Source organism: Elephas maximus, chromosome 4, assembly GCF_024166365.1.
Source record: "Elephas maximus indicus isolate mEleMax1 chromosome 4, mEleMax1 primary haplotype, whole genome shotgun sequence".
Classification (NCBI taxonomy): domain Eukaryota; kingdom Metazoa; phylum Chordata; class Mammalia; order Proboscidea; family Elephantidae; genus Elephas; species Elephas maximus.
Genome location: NC_064822.1, coordinates 175,420,113 through 175,443,655, shown reverse-complemented (window position 1 = coordinate 175,443,655; position 23,543 = coordinate 175,420,113). Strand labels below are relative to the sequence as shown.

The 23,543-nt window shown below is 43.5% G+C and overlaps 1 protein-coding gene across 1 annotated transcript in view; it reads left to right on the top strand.

Annotated features, from left to right (window-relative positions):
• The window catches only part of SYN3 (synapsin III), a 687,937-nt gene that overhangs the window by 468,126 nt on the left and 196,268 nt on the right, over window positions 1-23,543 (top strand). The window lies entirely within an intron of this gene.

The following is a 23,543-nucleotide window of genomic DNA, read 5'->3' as shown; positions in this document are numbered from 1 at the left end:
AATGCGTTTTGGCCATGCAGGTGGGAGAGGAAGAGCAAGGGAGGGGAGAGAAGTCCTAGACAGTTGTTTGGACTTTCATAAGTATTACAGTACTTTTCTCTGTATCAACTTCCACTCTCTAGTACTTAGGGCTAAAAACCGCAGACAGTTCCCAATTTGTATAGACCCAGGGATATTAAGAGCATGGAATAGGTATTTGAGATTATCAATTACAGCAAATTCTGGAGAACAAAAGTGACTCAGCATTCACCAAACATGTGTGTTTGAGAGAGTGAGTGTATGACAAGCTTGGGGAAATTACTTAACCTACCTATGACTCGGTTTCCTTATCTGCAAAATACAGATTTATGTACCTGCCTCCTAGGACTTTTGAGAGGTTATATCAGTTAACCAAGGTCAGACATAATTGCAAAGAGCTCAGTAAATGCTAGCTATTTTTATTTTTATATTTATTTTTATTAAGCACCTACTATGTTCCAGGTTTTCACTGGCCAATTTTTTCAGAAGTAGACCGCCAGGGCCTTCTTCCTAGTGTTTCTTAGTCTGGTAGCTTTGCTGAAACCTGTCCACCATGGGTGACTGTGCTGGTATTTGAAATACTGATGGCATAGCTTCTAGCATCACAGCAACAAGCAAGCCACCACAGTATGACAAATTAACAGATGCATGGGACTGAAAAGTATTTAAAAGCAAGGATGTCACTTTGAGGACAAACATGTACCTGATCCAAGCCATGCTATTTTCAATCGCCTCATACACATGTGAAAGCTGGACAATGAATAAGTAAGACTGAAAAACTGATGCCTTTGAATTATGGTGTTGGCAAAGAATATTGAATATACCATGAATGCCAGAAGAATGAACAAAACTGTCTTGGAAGAAGTACAGCCAGAATGCACCTTAGAAACAAGGATGACGAGACTAGGCCTCACATACTTTGACTATGTTATCAGGAGGGACCAATCCCTGGAGAAGGACGTCAAGCTCGGTAGAGTAGAGGGTCAACAAAAAAGAGGAAGACACTCAAAGAGATGAATTGACACAGTAGCCACAACAATGGGCTCAAGCATAGAAAAGATTGTGAGGATGGTGCAGGACTTCCCAGTGTTTCATTCTGTTGTACATAAGGTTGCTGTGCGTCAGAGCCGACTCGGTGGCGCCTAACGACAACAACAACAACATGTTCCAGGACTGTGCTAAAAGTGTGTGAAATACAAGGGTAAGTCAGTGCAATCATAGGGTTCCTAGGAAGATGGAGTACCACAAGCTTGGGACCATTCTGGATCCAATGGGGGAATCGGCGCCAGCATCTGAGACTAGGACCTTCTTGGTCCAGACCTCAAGAACCTGGAGAGCAGAGGGACAGTGTGAAGTTTAAAACCATACTTCTCCTCCTTCTCACCCATCCTCGTCTCCAAATACTCACCTAAAACCTTTTTGTATACCATGTTTGCATAGTCTTAATTTCATACTCAGTCAGTCCCTTAACATCAGTACTGCAAGGCGCTTGCTCCCTCCTTGAAATACCTGAAGCTTCCTGAAGGAAGGAAGGAAAGAGGGAGGGAAGAAAGAAGGGAGGGGGGAGAAAGGGAAGGAGAGAAGGAAGGAAGGAAGGAAGGGAGGAGGGAAGGAAAGAGGAAGGGGGGAAAAGGAAGGGAAGGAGAGAAGCAAGGAAGGAAGGAAAGAAGGAAGGGAAGAAGGGATGGAGGGAGGGAAGGAGGGAGGGAAATAGGAAGGAAGAAAACCTATTTTCATTTTTATTAAAAAGACACTAGCAATTAAAGATTTGCAGTTTCTTTGACAGTTCTAAATAATTGTTTACTTTGTTGAAGACTAATTCAGAGTCCTGGTGTATACTTTATGCACCTATGAGGTTATTTTTCAAACATTTATCTCATCACTCATTACAAAATAATACATATTAGATGAAAATCTAGAAACTGATTTCTTTAAAACTTTCCTTGGAATAGTTGCACAACTTGAAGAATGTAATCAATGTCACTGAATTGTACATGGAGAAATTGTTGAACTGATGTATGTTCTGCTGTGTATATTCTCAACAAGAACAACAAAAATAAAATAAATTATATTTTTTAAAAAAGTAATACATATGTGAAAAGATGCTCAACATCATTAGTCATCAGGGAAATGTAAATCAAAACCACAATGAGATACCACTTCATACCCACTAGGATGGCTAGAATCAAAAAGTCAGATGAGAACAAGTGTTGACAAGTATATAGAGAAATTGGAACTCTCATACACTGCTGGGGGGAATGTGAAGTGGTCCAGCTGCTTTGAACAACAGTTCCTCAAAGGATTAATCACAGAGTTACCGTAAAAACCAAGCCCATAATCAGTTGCCATCTATTTGATTCCAACTCATAGCGACCCTGTAGGACAGAGTAGAACCCCAGTTTTCATAGGGTTTCCCAAGAGCAACTGGAGGATTCCACTGCCGACCTTTTGGTTAGCAGCTAAGCTCTTAACCACTGTACTACCAGGGCTCCAGAGTTACTGTATGACTTAGAAATTCCACTCTTAGGTATATGTTGTTGTTGTTGTTAGGTACCATCGAGTCAGTTCCTACTCATAGCAACACTATGTACAACAGAAACACTGGCCGGTCCTACACCATCCTCACAGTCATTGCTATACCTGAGGCTATCATTGCAGCCACTGTACCAATCCATCTCGTTGAGGCTCTTCCTCTTGTTTGCTGACCCTCTACTTTACCAAGCATGATGTCTTTCTCCAGGGACTGGTCCCTCCTGAACACATGTCCAAAGTATGTGAGACGAGGTCTCACCATCCTTGCTTCTAAGGAGCATTCTGGCTGTCCATTCTTCTGGCAGTCCATGGTATATTCAGTATTCTTCACCAACATCCTAATTCAAAGGCATCAATTCTTCTTCGGGCTTCCTTATTCATTGTCCAACTTTCGCATGTACATGAGGAGATTGAAAATACTATGACTTGAGTCAGGAGCACCTTAGTCCTCAAAGTGATATCTTTGCTTTTTAAAACTTTAAAGGGTTTTTTTTTTTTTTCCAGCAGATTTGCCCAAATACAACAAGTCATTTGATTTCTTGAGCATTGATTGTGGATCTAAGTAAAACGAAATCCTTGACAAATTCAATATTTTCTCCGTTTATCACGATGTTGCTTATTTGTCCATTTGTGAGGATTTTTGTTTTCTTTATATTGCGGTGTAATCCATACTGAAGGCTGTAGTCTTTCATCTTTATCAATAAGTGCTTCAAGCCCTCATCACTGTCCACAAGCAAGGTTGTGTAACCTGCATATCACAGGTTGTTAATGAGTCCTCCTCCAATCCTGATGCCACATTCTTCTTCTTACAGTCCAGCTTCGTGGATTATTTGCTCAGCATACAGATTGAATAAGTATGGTGAAAGGATACAACCCTGACACATACCTTTCCTGATCCCAAACCACGCAGTAGCCACTTGTTCTTTTCAAACGACTGCTTCTTGGTATATGTACAGATTCTGCATGAGCACAATTAATAAGTGTTCTGGAATTCCCATTCTTACCAATGTTATCCATAATTTGGTATGATCCACACAGTCAAATGTCTTTGCATAGTCAATAAAACACAGGTAAAAAACATCTTTCTCATATTCTCTGCTTTCAGCCAACATCCATCTGACATCAGCAATGATGTCCCTCGTTCCACATTGTCATCTGAATTCAGCTTGAATTTCTGGCAGTTACTTGTCAATGTACTGCTGTAATCACTTTTGAATGATCTTCAGTAAAATTTTACTTGTGTGTGATATCAATGATATTTTTTTGATAATTTCTGACTTCTGTTGGATCACCTTTCTTTGGAATACCAAAACCCATTGCTGTCGAGTCAATTATGACTCATAGCGACCCTATAGGACAGAGTAGAACTGCCCGCTAGGGTTTCCAAACAGCGCCTGTGGATTTGAACTGCCGATCTTTTGGTTATCAGCCAAACTATTAACAACTATGCCACCAGGAGTCTTTAAAATGGGCACAAATATAGATCTCTTCCAGTTGGTTGTCCAAGTTGTTGTCTTCCAAATTTCTTGACATAGACAAGTGAGTACTTCCAGGGTTGCATTTATTTGTTGAAACATCTCAACTGGTATTCATTCAATTCCTGGAGGCTTGTTTTTCACCAGTGCCTTCATTGCAGCTTAGACTTCTTCCTTCAGTATCATCGGTACTCGATCATATGCTACCTCCTGAAATAGCTGAACATCAATCAATTCTTCTTGGTACAATCACTCTGTGTATTACTTCCATCTTCTCTTGATGCTTCATGCATCATTCAATATTTTGCCCATAGAATCCTTCACTATTGCACTCGAGGCTTGAATTTTTTCTTCAGTTCTTTCAGCTTGAGAAATGCTGAGCCTGTTCTACACTTTTAGTTTTCTAACTTCAGGTCTTTCTACATTTCATCATAATACTTTGCTTTGTCATCTCGAGCTGACCTATGAAATCTTCTATTCAGTTTTTACATCGTCGTTTCTTCCATTTGCTTTAGCTACTCTATATTCAAGAGCTAATTTCACAGCCTCTTCTGGCATTCATTTTGGTCTTTGGTTCTTATGGACTTGTTTTAATTTTCTTCAGCTTCAACTTGAACTTGCATATGAGCAATTGATACTTTGTTCTGCAGCCAGCCCGGGGCCTTATTCTAACAGATGATATTGAGCTTCTCCATCATCTCTTTCCATAAATGTAGTTGATTTTTTTCCTGTGTATTCCATCCAGTGAGGTCCATGTGTATAGTCATCATTTATGTTATTGGAAGAAGGTATTTGTAATGAATACGTCTTTGGTCTTGCAAATTTCTATCATGCAATCTCTGGTGTCATTTTTATCACCAAGGCCATGTTTTCCAACTACTGTTCCTTCTTTGTTTCCAAGTTTCTCATTCCAATCATCAGTAATTATCAATGCATCTTGATTGCATGTTTGATCAATTTCAGACTGCAGAAGTTGGTAAAAATCTTCAATTTCTTCATATTTGGCATTAGTGGTTGGTGCGGAAACCCTGGTAGTATAGTGGTTAAGTGCTATGGCTGCTAACCAAAAGATCGGCAGTTGGAATCCGCCAGGCACTCCTTGGAAACTGTGGGGCAGTTCTACTTTGTCCTATAGGGTCGCTTTGACTCAGAATCCACTCGACGGCACTGGGTTTTACTGGGTAGTGGTTGGTGCGTAAATTTGAATAATAGTCATATTAACTGGTCTTCCTTTAGGCATATGGATATTATCCTATCACTGATAGTGTTGTACTTTAAGATAGATCTTGAAATCGTCTTCTTGACGGTAAATGCAATGCCTTTCCTCTTCAATTTGTCATTTCCGGTGTAGTAGACCATATGATTGTCTGATTCGAAATGGCCAACACCAGTCCATTTCAGCTCACCAATGCCTAGGATATCAATCTTTATGCGTTCCATTTCACTTCTGATGGCTTCCAATTTTCCTAGATTCATACTTTGTACATTCCACATTCTAATTAGTAATGGATATCTGCAGCTGTTTCTTCTCATTTTGAGTCATGCCACATCAGCAAATGAAGGTCGAGAAGCTTTACTCCATCCACATCATTAAGGCCAAAGCTACTTTGAGGAGGCAACTATTCCCCAGTCAGATTTTGAGTGCCTTCCAATCTGAGGGGCTCATTTTCCAGCACTATATCAGTCAGTGTTCTGCTGATATTCATAAGGTTTTCGCTGGACAATTTTTTCCAGAAGTAGACTGCCAGGTCCTTCTTCCTAGTCTGGCTTAGTCTGGAAGCTCTGCTAAAACCTGTCCACCATGGGTGACCCTGCTGATATCTGAAATACTGGTGGCATAGCTTTCAGCATCACAGGAGCATGCAAGCCACCACAGTACAACAAACTGACAGACAAGTGGTATATAACCAAGAAAAATAAAAAAACATATGTCCACGTGAAAACTTGTACATGAATTTTTATGGCAGCATTATTCATATAGCCGAAAGGTGGAAACGACCCAAATGTCTGGCAATAGATGAATGGATAAACAAAATGTGGCATATCCTTATAACAGAATATTATTCAGCCATATAAAACCAAAAACCAAAACCAAACCCAGTGCCGTCGAGTCGATTCCGACTCATAGTGACCCTGTAGGACAGAGTAGAACTGCCCCATAGAGTTTCCAAGGAGCACCTGGCGGATTTGAACTGCCAACCCTTTGGTTAGCAGCCGTAGCACTTAACCACTATGCCACCAGGGTTTCCTCAGCCATATAAAGGAATAAAAAATAACACATGCCACAACATAGATGGACCTTGAAATTGTTATGCTAAGTGAATGAAGCCAGTCACAAAACACCACATCTTATATGATTGCATTCATATAATAGCTAACAGGTACAATTTTCTTGTTGAGGTGATGAAAATGTTCTAGAATCGACTGTGGTGGTTGCACATATCTGTGAATATACTAAAAACCACTCAACTGTAATAATAACAATACGTATACATTGTACGGAGCCCTGGTAGTGCAGTAGTTAAGAGCTACGGCTGCTCACCAAAAGGTCAGCAGTTCAAAATCCACCAGCTGCTCCTTGGAAACCCTATGGGGCAGTTCTATCCTGTCCTATAAGGTTGCAATGAGTCAGAATTGACAGCAATGGGTTTGGGTTTTGAATAAAATTCAAACACTGAAACAGAGCATAAAGTCAAAACAATAAATGACCACTTCCTCTCCACCTAACCAGTAACCACTGACAGTAGTTTCTTGTGTGCTCATCTAGACATTTCTGTACATGTACATACACGTTCATATAGATAGCAGCATCCCATCAAACACATATCTAATATGCTCAGAGGAAAGACAGAAATGGAGAGAAACAGAGATAAACAATTTAAGTGGTGCAGGAAATTTGTTCCCCCTTTCCCCTCAATGAAAAAGAGGAAACCCAAGGAGGGAGCTGTGGGCCTGCTGTTCCCACAGAAGCTCATATCAAGGAGGGACATTCTAGTGCTTTAAGACACAGTGAGTATCTTTCATAGAGCCTGAGCCAAAACATAGGGTCGCTATGAGTCAGAATCAACTCGACGGCAATGGGCTTGGTTTTGGTTTGGGCCCAAACCCAATCTAGCATCTACTTTATCTGGTGCTCAGCAGGAAAACCAGAAATCTCTTCCAATATTTGAGAAACACATTGAGAGATGGCAGGGCTTTGTTCTCTCGTTTATAGATAATATTAGGGATTTTCAAGGGTCGTTTTCACCATGTGCATTTTTTTTGTCTTATTCTCACACTTTAGAACTAAACCCCAGCATAAAAAAATCCCTTCCTTTCTTTCTTACATTTCTTTCCTCCCTCCCTCCCTTCCTTCTTTTCTTCTCTCTTTCATTCATTCTTTCTTTCTTTAGCAAAATAAATAAACAGTTTTTATTCAGTCAATTCTGACTCACGGCGGCCCCATGTGTGTCAGAGTAGCACTGTGTTCCATAGGGTTTTCAATGGCTAATTTTTCAGAAGTAGGTTGCTAGGCCTTACTCCCGAAGCCCCTCTGGGTGGGCTGGAACCTCCTACCTTTCAGTTAGCAGAGGAGTTTGTTATCCACTTGTGCCACAATGGGACAATACTAAGCATACTAGTTGACAGCTGTCTCACCTGATGAAAATACCTTGACATCTTTTTTCTAACAGCGTGGAGTATTGAATAGCACTAAAATTTATGAAACTAGCCCCTGTTTATACTACAAAGGTACTGCAAAGCCTTGGCACATGTACCTTTGCACACTTGCTCAGGGTTTTTGTAGGAAACGTTCCTCAAAGTGAACTTGCTGGGTCAAATGGTATACACTTTTTTTCCCCCCAAATTGCCAGATTGCCATCCAGATATATACCAGTGTACCCGTTCAGTGACTCAGCAGGAAAAAAGACATGGCAATCAGTTTCCATAAAGATTACAGACTAGGAAACCCCATGGGCACTTCTACTCTGTCATATGTTGTTGTTAGGTGCCGTCAAGTCGGTTCCGACTCATAGCAACCCTATGCACAACAGAACGAAACACTGCCCTGTCCTGCGCCATCCTTACAATCGTTGTTGTGCTTGAGCTCATTGTTGCAGCCACTGTGTCAATCCACCTCGTTGAGGGTCTTCCTCTTTTCCACTGACCCTGTACTCTGCCAAGCATGATGTCCTTCTCCAGGGACTGATCCCTCCTGACAACATGTCCAAAGTATGTAAGACGCAGTCTCGCCATCCTTGCCTCTAAGGAGCATTCTGGCGGCACTTCTTCCAAGACAGATTTGTTCGTTCTTTTGGCGGTCCATGGTATATTCAATATTCTTCGCCAATGCCACAATTCAAAGGCTTCAACTCTTCTTTGGTCTTCTTTGTTCATTGTCCAGCTTTCACATGCATATGATGCGATTGAAAATACCATGGCTTGGGTCAGGTGCACCTTAGTGTTCGGGGTGACATCTTTGCTCTTCAACACTTCGAAGAGGTCCTTTGCAGCAGATTTACCCAATGCAATGTGTCTTTTGATTTCTTGGCTGCTGCTTCCATGGCTGTTGATTGTGGATCCAAGTAGAATGAAATCCTTGGCAACTTCAGTCTTTTCTCCATTTATCATGATGTTGCTCATTGGTGCAGTTGTGAGGATTTTTGTTTTCTTTATGTTGAGGTGCAATCCATACTGAAAGCTGTGGTCTTTGATCCCCATTAGTAAGTGCTTTAAGTCCTCGTCACTTTCAGCAAGCAAGGTTGTGTCATCTGCATATAGCAGGTTGTTAATGAGTCTTCCTCCAATCCCGATGCCCCGTTCTTCTTCATATAGTCCAGCTTCTTATATTATTTGCTCAGCATACAGATTAAATAGGTATGGTAAAAGAATACAACTCTGACGCACACCTTTCCTGACTTTAAACCAATCAGTATCCCCTTGTTCTGTCAGAACAGCTGCCTCTTGATCTATATAAAGGTTCCTCATGAGCACAATTAAGTGTTCTGAAATTCCCATTCTTCGCAATGTTATCCATAGTTTGTTATGATCCACACAGTTGGATGCCTTTGCATAGTCAATAAAACACAGGTAAACATCTTTCTGGTATTCTCTGCTTTCAGCCAGGATCCATCTGACATCAGCAATGATATCCTTGGTTCCACGTCCTCTTCTGAAATCGGCCTGAATTTCTGGCAGTTCCCTGTCGATATACTGCTGCAGCCATTTTTGAATGATCTTCAGCATACATTCTATGGGGCAGTTCTACTCTGGCCTATAGGGTTGCTATGAGTTGGAACCGACTCGACGGTAGTCGGTTTGGTTTTTAGTTTTCAGCATATATATAGGGTCACTGTAAGTTGGAACGGGCTTGACAGCCCAGAACATCCTTCGGCATATGTTCATTTTCATCCCATGAGCAGTCTTATAAAGCCGCTTCCCTGTCTTATATATATTTTCTTTAGTTTCCTGGTAGAGTGATGGTCAATTAGTCACTCAGGGAAGGTGGGGGTCACGGAAGTCTTCAGAGAGGACATCATTTTGAACCAGACCTTGAAGGATGGCATGCTTTTCAACTCAGAGAAATAGGCAAAGGAAATTCCAGTTGGAGGCTGGAGTATGAAATGAAAGACTTGTAGGGTGTGGTGGAGTAGAAAAGATGGTTGCTGCCTGCTGTGGGGCCTCATGGGACACCTCCGATTTCCTGGACAAATCCTTGGCTATAGGTGACGTAAGCCCTAGCCCTTAGCACGAAGGCTCAGACACTTGATTCTAGGAGCTCCCCAAAAGGCAAACTGCTTCATTCGTTGACACATGTTTCCCAAACATCTACTGTATGCCAGGCCTGTGGTGCTGGGTTATATATGGCAAGGAATAAATACACAAAAACAAGCAATTATATTCAAATAGGAGGTAGGAATAGACAATAAACAGAATAAAAAGTAAACTATATGATATGTTGGAGGGCCTGGGCGGTGCAAATAGTTAATGCACTCATCTGCTAACCCAAAGGTTGGAAGTTCGAGTCCACCCAGAGGTGCCTCGGAAGAAAGGCCTAGCAGTCTACTTCCAAAATATCAGCAGATGAAAACTCTATGGAGTGCAGTTCTACTCTGACCAACATGGGGTCTCCATGAGTAGGAATTGACTGCAACTGGTTTTTCTAATGATGTGTTAGATGGTGCTAAGTGCTCTGGGGAATAAAAATCAAAGAAGGTGGATGATAGTATGCATGGGGAGTGGAGCAGGTGGTCATTTTCCATACAGTGGTCTGGCAAGGAATCGCTGAGGAGATGACATTTAGTAAAGGCCTGGAGAGGATAAGGAAGCGAGCCATGCAGATTTCTGGGGAAAGAGCATTCCGGAGAGAAGCGGCAGTGAAGACAAAGGCTCTAAAGCAGGAGACTCTCTGGGTAGATGGAGGAAGAGCAAGGAGGCCACATACTGGAGTAGAATGAGGGAGGGAACGAGTAGGAGCTAAGGTCCCAAAGGCCCTGGGGGCTAGATGCTATAATTTTCCGTGGGTTTGCGTTGTAAGGTTGGAGCTATTTTTAAGAGTAAGGGTAAGGTTTGGGCTATTCAAACTTCCCATCTGAGCGTAATTGCTTGGGGGGGTTTTGAGCAGAAGGATACAGGGTCTGACCTATGGCTTATGAAGATCATTCTGGGAAAAGGAGAGATGAGGGCCAAGACGGAGAGACCAGTTCAGAGACTATTGCAATAATCCAGGTTGAAAGTGATGGGGTCTTGGACCAAGGTGGGGCAGTAACAGGGTGAGAAATGGTCACATCCTGGATATGTTCTGAGAGTAGAACCTTTAGGGTTTGCTGATGGATTGGATGTGAGGGGTGAAAAAAAAGGAGGAGTAAAGGACAACTCTAAGATTTTGACCTGAGCTACTGGAGGGAGGGATTGAGCTGCGGTGGATTAACTGAGGTGGGAAACAGTTTGGGGTTGGGAGTTAGGGGCATAGTGAGGGTAACAAGAGCCCTAAACTGTGTCCTACCCCCCAATTCCAGCACCCAGGGGCAATCTCTAAAATGCTCCCTCCCCTCCATTTCAAGATGAATGGATAGTGATGGCGGTGATGAGTCAGCAGAAACGCCTTCCCCCTTCTTGTCCAGCTGACTCAGCCAGGCACCCTTCATATTTGTGGGGCCTCAGAATGTTATTCCAAGTCTCATCTGGCCCCGCCTTGGGCTTGTGCCTGGGGGCAAGTTCCCCCCTCTGCTCCCCTATCCCATACACCTCGGGTGGGAGACAATTCAAGGGCTTTTTTTGAAGTGTGTGATTCCTATTAGACACCAGCATGGTGATGTTGAATAGACAGCCAGATATGTTAGGAGGAGTTCAAGGGCAGGGCTAGAAATGTAAACAAGTGAGTCAATAGTACATAAAAAACCCACTGCCGTCGAATCGATTCTGACTTATAGATGTCACTATATTAGACTAGAGGAGATTACTAAAGACAGAAAAAGAGAGGCCCAAGAACTGACCCCTGGACCACTTCCACACTATAAAGTCAGGAAAGTCAGGAGGAACCTGAAAAGGACATGAAGGCAGAACAGCCAGCCAGGTAGAATGTAGGTCCTAGAGGCCAAAGGAAGCAAGTGTTTGAAGGAAGAGCAAGCGATCAAATACTGCTAAGTCAAAAAAGATGAGGACTAAACCATAGATCATTTGATTTGCTGCCAAACATGGTTTATTACTTTTAATCAAGTGCTGGTCAAGTCTCCCTGACCTGGATAGAAAGCATTTCGCATCTTTAAGGTGTTTTGCTTATTATCCTCCATGTACTGATTGGATGGTTCAACTTGCAAAGGAATATCTTATTTCCAAGTCCAGAGGCGGAATGCTTAACAGAAGGAATAGCCCACATACGTGAAGAACACTGGATCAGGAAGAAATGGGGTCTGGAGGCCTGGGTTCTCGTCTTGGCTTATCCACTTGCTCCTTGTGTGACCTTGAGACCCCCTCTAGGTCTCAACTTCTTCACACGCAATGTAGCACCAGAAGCTTGACCACTGAGATACTTTTCATATCTGTTGTTGTTGTTGTTGTTGGTAGTTGCCATTGAGTTGATTCTGACTCATGGCAACCCCATGTGTACAGAGTAGAGCTGTACTCCACAGGGTTTTCAAGACTGTAACCTTTTGGAAGAAGATTGCCAGACCTTTCTTCCAGGGTACCTCTGTGAGTTCAAACCACCAACCCTTCACCTTGTAGTCAAGTGCTTAGCATTTTGTGCCATCCAGGGTTCCTTTTATATCCATTGCTGTTGTTGTGAGCCCTCAAGTTGATTCTAATTCATAGCTACCCTATAGAACAGAGTAGAACTGCCCCCATAAGGTTTGCTAGGCTGTAGTCTTTACAGCAGAAGATCTTCAGGTCTTTTCCCCCATAGAGCAGCTAGTGAGTTTGAACCTCTAAGCTTTCGGTTAGCAGTTGAGCACTTTAACCGTTGAGCTACCAGAGCCCCTTTCATATCCACCACTCAAGTCTAAAATTCAAAGACACATCTTTCTCTGTCAGTCAGGGCCGGCTACCTAATTTGCAGGACCCCTTGTTCAAAGGGGGGGAAATGCCCACAGGCTCTCTCTCTCCACTTTATTTTATTTTGTTTTCAATTTAAATGTTGTTCTAGGTTTATATAAAAAAGTAAAATTGGAAGTGATTACCATGAATCTGACCATTTACTTTTACGTTGTGCAATGCCAATTTTAAATGCAAATATAAGAGCATTTAACCATAGGCAGAATCACCAAAATGACACAATTCATATTTCAGAGCGTATGTATTTCCTTCTGGAAACCCTGGTGGCGCAGTGGTTAAGTGCTACGGCTGCTAACCAAAGGGTAGGCAGTTCTAATCCGCCAGGTCCTCCTTGGAAACTCTATAGGCAGTTCTACTCTGTCCTATAGGGTCACTATGAGTTGGAATCGACTCAACGGCAGCAGGTTTGGTTTTTGGTTTTTTTGGTATTTCCTTCTTAACAGAACAGTGGAAACACCGCACAAAACTAACTCAGCTATTTTTATTTCCCTTCTTGATAAGCGTACGCACTGCCAACACTCTCTACTCCTGGCTTACTGATAATGCCTAAGGAAGGGCTGGAAGAAAAAGGAACTATGAGTTGCCCTACTATGCCCTGTTCCTTTTACGTCATAATTTTCAGCATAAGTTGTTGGCTAATAAGAAAGAATATGATAGGGTTTCTTGGCTGTTTGTTTTTCTTAGAATGCCACTGCCTCCTTTCTGCATTTGAAGCAAGTCCTGGCTCAGACAGAGAGCATGATCTCTTGAGAATGTAAGGGCCCCCGCTTACTGAGACTAAGATATAACACGTTTACCTGGTATGCGCTCTGAGCTTCATTGAACTCCTATGCCCCACAAGTCCACTGGAATCCTGTGCTCGTGGGACACCATGCAGGCTGTATATATGCTAATGATGACAAGGAAGAGCAGTGGACGTGCAGATTACACGTATCCCCTCTGCTAATGTGGCTGCGCCGTTGTCCCATTAGATCTCACTTACAAAACACAAGGGCAAAGTAAAATTATTAAGAATTTCAAGACGACAACAGCAGAACATTAAACCAAGCACAAGGCCTGAGCATGGGGCCCTGGATAACTATTATGTGGCACCCCCAGGAAGCCAGTCCTGCTGTCACTCTCCCTCTACAAACACAATTGCGACACTTATCACACCATACCATAAGGCTTCCTTTTCCTTGTCTGTCCTCTCCATTAACTGTGAGGGGTCTTACTCAGTTATAGCACCAGTACCTTGCACAGCACGTGACACATAGTCGGTGCTCATTAAATGTTTGTGACATGGCTATTACTATAAGAACAAGTCATTCTCTAATGCCTAAACCACGACCATCGTTGTTGTTGTTAGTTGCCTTCCAGTAAATTCCATGACTACCTTTTCTATGACAGTTCTCATCTCCTCTCTTTTTACTGATTTATCCTGCATCTACAGTATTCCCTCAAGAAGCTCATAGACTGAAAGGAGACGAGACATTTCAACAAAAAAATCATTCATACATTTCATGCAATTCAGTGCCAAGTACAGCGCCTGGAACAAAGCACGTGTTCAATGGATCTGTGTTATAGGTAAGACCCAGTGAAGTCTAGTGGAGAAGACAGATAATTAGACTTGGAAAATGGAGTGGAGTGAGTTGTATTAAAGAAAGTAGTAGAAGGCACTATGGAGGCACAAAGAAGGGATACCTAACCCAGCCTCAGTCTACCAGGAAGTTTTCTCAGAGGAGGTAACACTGACTGAGTCTTCTTAAAGGATAATTTGCCCCAGCAAAAAAGGTCTTCCAAGAAGAGTAAGCAACATATGGAAAGGCATCAATTGCCTCCATGAACAACTACCTTCTCTGCCACGACACCAGAAGAACTAGATGCTGCCCAGCTACCATTATTGAACATTTTGATCAAAGATTCTATAGAAGAATCCTGATCAAAGGGGGGGGAATGTAGAACAGAATTTCACATTCTTGTGGAATCAATACTTTCTAGAATTACTGAGGTTTAATGAATCCCCAAAACTATTGCTCTGACATAATCTTTAAATCTTAAACCAAAAATATTCCCTGAAGTCTTCTTAAAACCAAACAATGGTTTAGCTTAACTAGTAAAGAACATCTGCCTTGAGAATTGTGCTCTTTTAAGAACTATCCATATGGGATCAAATTGACAATAGCAACTCAAAAGTTTAGCTAGGAAACTCAGGGGGGCAGTGAGTTTATGTTAATAGCAGAAGAACAATTTGGAAAAAGAGGGTGGGAATGGTTGCATGACTTGAATATAACCAACATCACTGAATTGTGCATATAGAAATTGTTGACCTGGTGTATGTTCTGCTGTGCATACTCTCAACAACAAAAAATAAAATAAAATTTCAAAAAAAAAGATATGCAAGAATGGGGCTATCTGGGCAGTTATGTGCAGTTGGAGCAGAGTATGGTGGGGGAAGCAATAAGAGATAAGGTTGGAGAGGTAGGTAATTAGAAGTCAATGTAATAAGTGCTATGTCAATAGTACTAACAGAGCGCTCCATAAGAACAAAGGAAGGAGCTGCTAACTCCCCTTCTTCTAAGGGAATGGCAGTTGAACTCAGTCTGAAGAACAAATAGGAAAGGGTCTCAGAGGAGCGTATGAAGAACATCCTAAACCAAGAGAACAGCCTGGAGTCATAAAGGGGCCTATGGTCTTTAAGCAATGGTAAGAACTTAGTGTAGCTCAAGTAGGGGGAGGTGCTGAGATGCATAATAAATGTAACAGCCAAATGTTTATTGAGCATTTAATATGTGCCAGGCATTATGTTGTTGTTGTTAGGTGCCATTGAGTCAGTTTCGACTCATAGTGACCCTATGTACAACAGAACAAAACACTGCACGGTCCTTCACCATTCTCATGATCATTGCTATGTTTGAGCCCATTTCTGTAGCCACCGAGTCAATCCATCTCATCGTGGGTCTTCCTCTTTTTCGTTAACCTTCTGCTTTACCAAGCATGATGTCCTTCTTCTTAATGACAACCTTCTAAGTAGGTATTTCTATTATCCTCATTTTAAAGATGACAAAATTGAAAGGTTAAGGAACTTGGTCAAGGGCTCATAGCTAGTTAAGTGGCATATCTGGGATTCAAGTCCAGCTCTGAGATTCCAAAGCAAGTGCTTCTAAACACTTGACTATACTGGTCCCATAGTTGCTTGGCAATAAAATTGAAGTGGTCAAAGAGGCTAGAGAGGAAAATGCAAGTTCATTTTGCGTCATCCAAGGAAGGTGCTGAGAAGGTAGCTGTGTATACACATCTGTAGCTCAGAAAAGATGAACAGCCTATAGATAAGATTTAGAAGTCTTCATCTAATTCATAGTCACTAAAACCATAACAAGGATATGAGTAAGAACAGAAGATGGCATAGGATAGAGCCCTATGGATCTTGGACATTTAAGAGCCAGGGGAGGAGCAAAGGAAGCTAAAAAGGAGAAGCTATTTTTTTAGAGAGGTAGGATGGGTACCCAAAGGGGGGATGCCTGGAAGCCAATGGGGACCAATGTCATGTGCTACAGAGACAGCCAGTCAGATGAGGGCTGCAAAAAACCCTTTAGCTATTGCAAATGACCTCATGGGTGACCTCATGCAGACCAGTCTACCTTGTTGTTGTTGTTAGGTACCATTGAGTTGGTTCTGACTCATGGTAGCCCTATGTACAACAGAATGAAACACTGCCTGATCTTGCACTATCCTCATATCGTTGCTATGTTTGAACCCATTGTCGCAGCCACTGTGTCAATCCATCTCATCAAGGGTCTTCCTCTTTTTCGCCAACCCTTTACATTACCAAACATGATGTCCTTCTCCAGGGACTGGTCCCTACAGATAACATGTCCATAGTATGTGAGGCAAAGTCTCGCCATCCTTACTTCCAAGGAGAGCACTCTGGCTGTACGTCTTCCAAGATGGATACGGGGAAAGGTGCAATTTTTTAACTAAACTGGAGTCCCTGGGTGGTGAACACAGTTAATGTCCTCTGCTACTAATCTTAAGATCGGAGTTTCAAGTCCACCTTAGAAGAAAGGCCTGGCAGTCTACTTCTGGAGAATCAGCCACTGAAAACCCTGTTGAGCACAGCTGTACTCTGGCACACAAGGGGTTGCCATGAGTTGGAACCAACTTCATGGCCACTGGTAAAACTAAACTTGGTATGACTTCTCATCTTTCACTCTTCAGGGGGGAAAAATCAAACTCCGTTTCCTGATTTAGGGGTTCAGAAAAATGCAGTTGCTGCAGCAAGATGTAACTTGGCTGTGGGACATTTGGCAGGCCATTTACATTCCCTCTTGGGGCCTCAGTTTCCTCATCTGTAGATGAAGGTATTGGAAGAGACACAGTCTAAGGCTCCTTCCTGAATCCAAAATTCTATTCTCCCCCTTCCAGATGCTCTTTGAGGACATTGGTGTTGACGGGGAAGGTGAAATAGGACTCGAGTGTAGTGAAAGAGAAGGCAGCGTCCCCTAACTGCCGCAGTTCCCTCTTGTGTCCTGTTTCTCCTCAGTCTTGTTTTCTCCCCAGTCCTGCAAGGCGGCTGCTGCAGCCAATGATGAGAAACACATGTTTCTGGGCAGCCCTGTTGTTGCGCAATGCCGCCAAAGGGGAGGGCAAAAAAGAAAGGAAGGAAAGAAAAGAGCTTTGGTATTCTCAGCCTCCACAGACAATTCCCCCATTGATGTGCTGTGAGTCACGGCGGGCCGCCAGGCCATCGTGGTTTCTGAATCACTTCCTCCAAGAGGGGCTCCCCACTTGTTTCTGGGCTGGCTTTGGCCAGGTCTGGAATGCAAGGAGGCCAGGCCCTTCAGAGCAGCTCAGACTCCTTTCCTCTTTGCTGGAGCTCCAGTAGGGAAGGTGGAGGTGCCAAGCAGCAGGCAAAGGGGCCTGAAGGAAGGTGGTAGAGAAGCAGGTTGAAGCTGCTTGTACCAACTGGTGAACCCCCCTCCGACACTAAAACTTAGGCCTCCCTCCCTGATTAGGGTTGGAAGGTAAGCAAAATCCCAGATGAAAAGGAAGCTTTCTTCAATAGACATCAGGCTCAACCAGACCTGGATCTTTCATCTTCTCCATTTTGATGCTCTGGCTGATGTAGACAAGGTTGACATCTTTTGGGCAGAGGTAGATGTAAAGTTCATCCTGGTCATTCCCCCAACTCACATCAGGGTGTCTTGAACTGCATCTCTCCATCTCCAATCTTACTATTCCCATCTTTGAGAACAAGGGTGTTAATGGGCCAAGACGTCCTTACCACAGTGATGATTTTCAAGTGAGAGTCTAGTTTAAGTCCTCACTTAGAATAAGCTTCATTCACTCAACAAAGAGCTTTGATCCTAGCTCTGGGCCAGAATCTGTGTAGGCACCAGGAATTCCCAGAGGAAATGGACATGGTCCCAGCTCTAAGGAAGAGAAATACACATCAATCAGTGATGTCAATTCAATATGGCAAATGCTCTGATAAGAGAGGCCCAGAGGAGATCATAGAATGCAGACTTGAGAACAGGGAGAGCTCAGGGAAGACATCCAGAAAGATTTGTTTGATTGAATAAGGTGACATTTTAGCCTCAGAATGCCATTTCTTTTGCTCAGCTCCTTTCCCCACCTCCTCCAGCCCCAGTACTTTCCAGAAGGTCAATGCATTGACTGGACTCACGAGATGGGACCTGCTCTCAGACCCTGCAAAAGATGAAGTGGTCTCTTCCCTCCTTGCCAACAGAGGGTGCTGTTTCCAGTGGCCCCAGCTGGTTGAAAATATGCTGGAATGCCGCCACCTTGTGGGCACACTGGACCAAGTCCATTTCACAGCTTAATTGCTCGTTGGGGCCTTATCAACCGACCAAGAAGCAATGCCCCCAAAGAAACAGGCTGCTTCTCTGATTGTAGTTTCAGGTGAAGAATAAAGGAGACCTTTTAAGAAGTCCCCTGTCCACACTCAGCTGTCTATAATCTTCCCTTAAGGTGGTGGATTTGGATAAAGCTTTGGTAGAGTAGGCATATCTTAATCTTCTCTATGTCTCTCATAGCCTCTACCAGAAGTTCAAGCATATAATAGGTGATCAGTGGAATAAATTACTGTGTACCACTAACCAGAACAATAACAGGTCCATTTCTGTCAAGTACCTGTATCCCTAGCACCTAGCACAGTGTCTGGCCCATCAAATATTTGTTGAACAAATGAATGAAATTAGATACTTAGAAGTAAGGATCTAGAAATAGCAAACATTGTTTGCTGGAGAAAAATTGAGATATTTTAGTGCAAAAAAAAAAAAAAAAAGCACATCTTTTTTTTTCTTTTTTTTTTTTTAACCCCAGAAGGGTACAGTGACTTGCCCAAGGTCACACAGCTAGTCTGAGAGCTGGGACTCGTGGGTGTGTCTACTGGCTTGCCACTGCGCTTGCCTTTCTGGGTCATCCAACCTTTATATAAGGACTAAAGCCAGGCAACGCAGGAAGTACGAAGCAGGCCTTTGTCTAGGGCTATACTTGGTGGAAAGAACCCTGGTGGCACGATGGTTAAGCACTCAGCTGTGAACCAAAAGGTTGGTGGTTCCAACTCATCCAGCGGCTCTACAAAAGAAAGACCTGGTGATCTATTTCCATAAAGATTACACCCAAGAAAACCCTATAGGGCAATTCTACTTTTTCACATAAGGTCGCTATGAGTCAGAATCAACTCAATGGCACCCAACAACAACAGCATACTTGATGGAAGTTCTTTTTACTGAGAATTTCTGAAATGCCTTTTCAGAGATTCTAATACTATTTTTTTTTTTTTTTTAATACTAGCATGTCTTCCTAGGGAAATGAGAAATCTCAGGTAGATAGTCTAGGAATATTGTACAGGGCCAAGACGGGCTCTTCTCATGCAGGAGAAGCTGGCGAAACAGTATGAACTATGTCCTGATAGGATATGAACTTGAGCTCCAGGACAGGTGGTGGTTATCAAGATGGAAAGAGCAGTATGGCCCACGTGTAACAACAAGGGGTCTGGCTGCCTCCCCAGCACACGCCTATGGACCTCATTCACTCCAATGCACCCTCTGCCCGCACTGACCTTCCTAACGAAGAATTCTGATCCTGTCACTCTCCTGATTAGACCGTCAATAGTTCCATTGCCTTCAGAACAGGATCTAATCATCTTCACCTTCCTTATCATATGGTCCCACTCTACTTTTCTAGCCACATGGTTCATCCCTTCCTACCTAGCTCATACTAATCATACTGTTTTCCTGTCCTGAGTGGGTTCAAGTCCTGGCTGCACCACTTGTTGTCATTATGACTCTAAGGAAATCACTTCGCTCTCTGTGCCTTCATTTCCTCATCTGTGAAATGGAGATCACAACAGCATCTACTGAATTGGGTTGGTGTGAGGACTGACTGAGCTGAGTATGTGAAGGCCTCTGAACAGTGCCTGGCACATAGTACGCTCTCAATATATGTTAGTGATTGTTACTATTACTAAATACACCATGCTCCCATCCCTTTACACATACCATTCCTTGTACTGAAGTGCCCTTCCCTACCTTCCTCCTCAGATGGACAACAGTTCATTCTTTAAGATTGAACCCAATGCTCCATTTTTAGTCATAGAAACTAATGGCACCTACCTTTGTACACACCGCTTCCACGTTTTTATCAGTAAGTCTCATTGGCACCCAATGGGCTTGTCCATCAAATAGGGGTATTGATACCTGCCTCTGTAACGGACCAGATGAAGATGCTCCTGGGTGCTAATGGATCAGATGGGTGCCTTCTGTAATCATACTGTTATTGTTGTTAGCTGCCCTCGAGTCAGTCGCTGACTCATGGCAATTGACCCCATGCACAATGGAAAGAAAGGCTGCTCCATCCTGCATCATCACATGATAGGTTGCTGATTAGAAATAGATCGCCAAGCCTTTCTTCTTAGTCCATCTTAGTCTGGAAGCTCCACTGAAACCTGTTCAGCATCATAGCAACACACAAGCCTCCAGTGGCAGACAGGTGGAATCAAACCCAGGCCTCCCACATGGAAAGCGAGAATTCTGCCACTGAACACCACTCCCTCACTTAGTTGTACTGTTGCTGTTGTTAGGTGCTGTCGAGTTGGTTCCAACGCGTAGTGATCCTATGTACCACAGAATGAACACTGCCCAGTTCTGCGCCATCCTCACAATTATTGCTGTGTCGATCCATTTCATTCAGGGTCTTCCTTTTTTTGTTGACCCTCTTCTTTACCAAGCATAATGTCCTTCTCCAGGGACTGGTGCCTCCTGATAACATGTCCAAAGTATGCAAGATGAAGTTTTGCCGTTCTCACTCCCAAGGAGCACTCTGGCTGTACCTCTTCCAAGACAGATTTGTTTGTTCTTCTGGCAGCCCATGGTATATTCAATATTCTTCACCAACACCGTAATTCAAAGGCGTCGATTCTTCTGTCTTTCTTATTCATTCTCCAGCTTTCACATGCATATGAGACAAATGAAAATATCGTGGCTTGGGTCAGGCACACCTTAGTCCTCAAAGTGACATCTTTGCTTTTTAACACTTGAAAGTAGCTGTACTGTAGGCTGTGTAAATTACAAAGCCTTTGACAAGCGTGAGAAATGTGTATTTTTGCAATTACCAAAGGGATATCAGCTGCCTCACTCCTGACCTGCCAAGGCACGGTCAGCCTGTCCCTCACTGCCACCACCGTGACCCGAGGCTCAGTCTCATGCAGGACCCTCTCCCTCTCACAAGCAAGCTGGCTCTGCGGCCTGCTCACCCACACTGGCTTACTGCCGCTCTGCTCCCTGCCCACCGCCTGGGGTTCAGGCTGTGATTGAGGGAGCCAATGCAGCCTATCTGGGGAGCCCCACTCGCTCCTTGCCCACCGCCCTTCCCTGTGTCTCCTGGGCTCATGTGGCCTTTTCCACTTCCCTGTCCCTCAGACTCTGCCTTTATTCTCCCTTTGCTTCGTTTACGCTGTTTATAGTAAAAAACTGAAAAGTCCCCTCTCAGTTCCCTGCCCACCCTCACCTTTTGCTCCCCCTACCCCGCAGCTTGCTTTAAGGTCCTCAGATCTATCTCAGGGGCTTTGATAAGCCTTCGTTCATCCATTCACCAAGCACTGTGTGAAGCACTTACTGTCTGCAAGGCATTATGGGAGATTCCACAATGAATAAGATGCAAATACTGCGGTAGGGGGAGAGAAAGGGAGGGACAAACATTTGCATCCAGCACATTACCATACTTCGGTTACTCCCCTGAAATCTCACCCCTTGGGGTAGGCTCTATTACATAAACCCATTTTACTGAGGACAAAGCTGAGATTTGGGAAGCTGCTGGAAGCTACACCGTTACTAAATGGCAGAGCTAAGACTGAAAACCGGCGTTGTTTCCCTGAACCATACACTCGGGCAGCGGCATATGGCACAGGAGAGGCATATAATACAGAGAGAAGTGTGCCCCAGGAGCCCACGAGAAGCATTGTGAAGGTGATGTCAAGGCAGACACAACGTTTGCCAACTGTCATACACTTGCCCAAGATTTCTGAATTTCTCCTGCATTCTCCAGCTAAAAACTTGCTGGGGTGAACTGCAGATCCATCTGTCATTTTAGTTACGTGATTTCTCCCTGTTCCCTAAACCAGGTGCTGGGGAACGGGGTGGGAGCTCAACAAAGCTGGCAAAACCTTATAAAGCATGCATTATATACGAGGGTCTCATCTAAACGCTTTATGTGTATTGACTCAGTCCTCAGGACAGCCCTATGAAGTTGGTAGTGTAATTATCACCATTTCGGTGACAAAGACACTGAGACACACAGAGGTGAAGTAACTTGCCCGAGATCACACAGCTAGATGTAGCTGAGCTGGGGTTCAAGCCCGAAAGGCTGGCTGTACAGACTGGGTTTTTAGTGACTTCACAGTATTGCCTCTTAATGGTTTCTAATGCAAGTATGCATGAGGTACGTACTGGTTGCTGGGCACTGCACTAGACACTGGGAATACAATGGCAAACAAGCATATATGGTCCCTGCCCTAATGTTGCCCAGAGTCTAAAGAGGGGAATCAGATATAAATTGGCAATTTAAAATATAGTGCAGTAAGTGCCCTGGAGCCTGTGGGTGCAGTGCTTAGGAATGGGGGCTGTGCATTCTGCCTGGGTTAGAATCCCAGTTCCTCCACTTCCCAGCTGTGTGATCTTGGGCAAGTTGACTAACCTCTCTGTGCCTCTGTGATACCAGTACCTATACCTCAGAGCATCACTGTAAAGATTTAATGAAATAATACAGAGAGATGATTACCCTAGTGAGACATACTGCTTTGGTTTGATTTCTGATTATGTGACTTCCTAGCTATATGACCTTAAGCAGGTTACTTCCTGGTGCCAAAGTTTACTCATCTGTAGAGTGGGGATAATAGTATCTGCCTCATGGGGCCATTGTCAAGATTGACCATGTTAATGCACACAAAGGGTGGGGTCTCTGAGCATTCATTATATCATAACTATCATTATTAGTTGAGTCTGTCCCCCTAGATAGCACTAAGTGTTACTCTCACTAAACACACTGTCATGAACTAAATTGTGTCCCCCAAAAATATGTGTTTCAGTTTGGCTAGGCCATGATTCCCAGTATTCTATGGTTGTCCTCAATTTTGTGATTGATATAACTTTTCTGTGTTGTAAATCCTAATCTCTGCCTGTGGTTAAAGAGGCAACGTAAAGTGAGTTTCCGTGGGGTGTGGCCTACACCACCTTTTGTCTTACAAGAGATGAATGGAAAGGGAAGTGAGCAGAGAGTTGGGGGCCTCATACCACCAAGAAAGCAGCACCAGGAGCAGAGCACATCCTTTGGACCCAGGGTTCCTGCATGAAGAAGCTCTTAGTCCAGGGTAAGGTTGATGAGAAGGATCCTCCTCTAGAGCCGACAAAGAGGGAGAGCATTCCCCTGGAGCTGACGCCTTGAATTTGGACTTGTAGCCTACTGGACTGTGAGAAAATAAATTTCTCT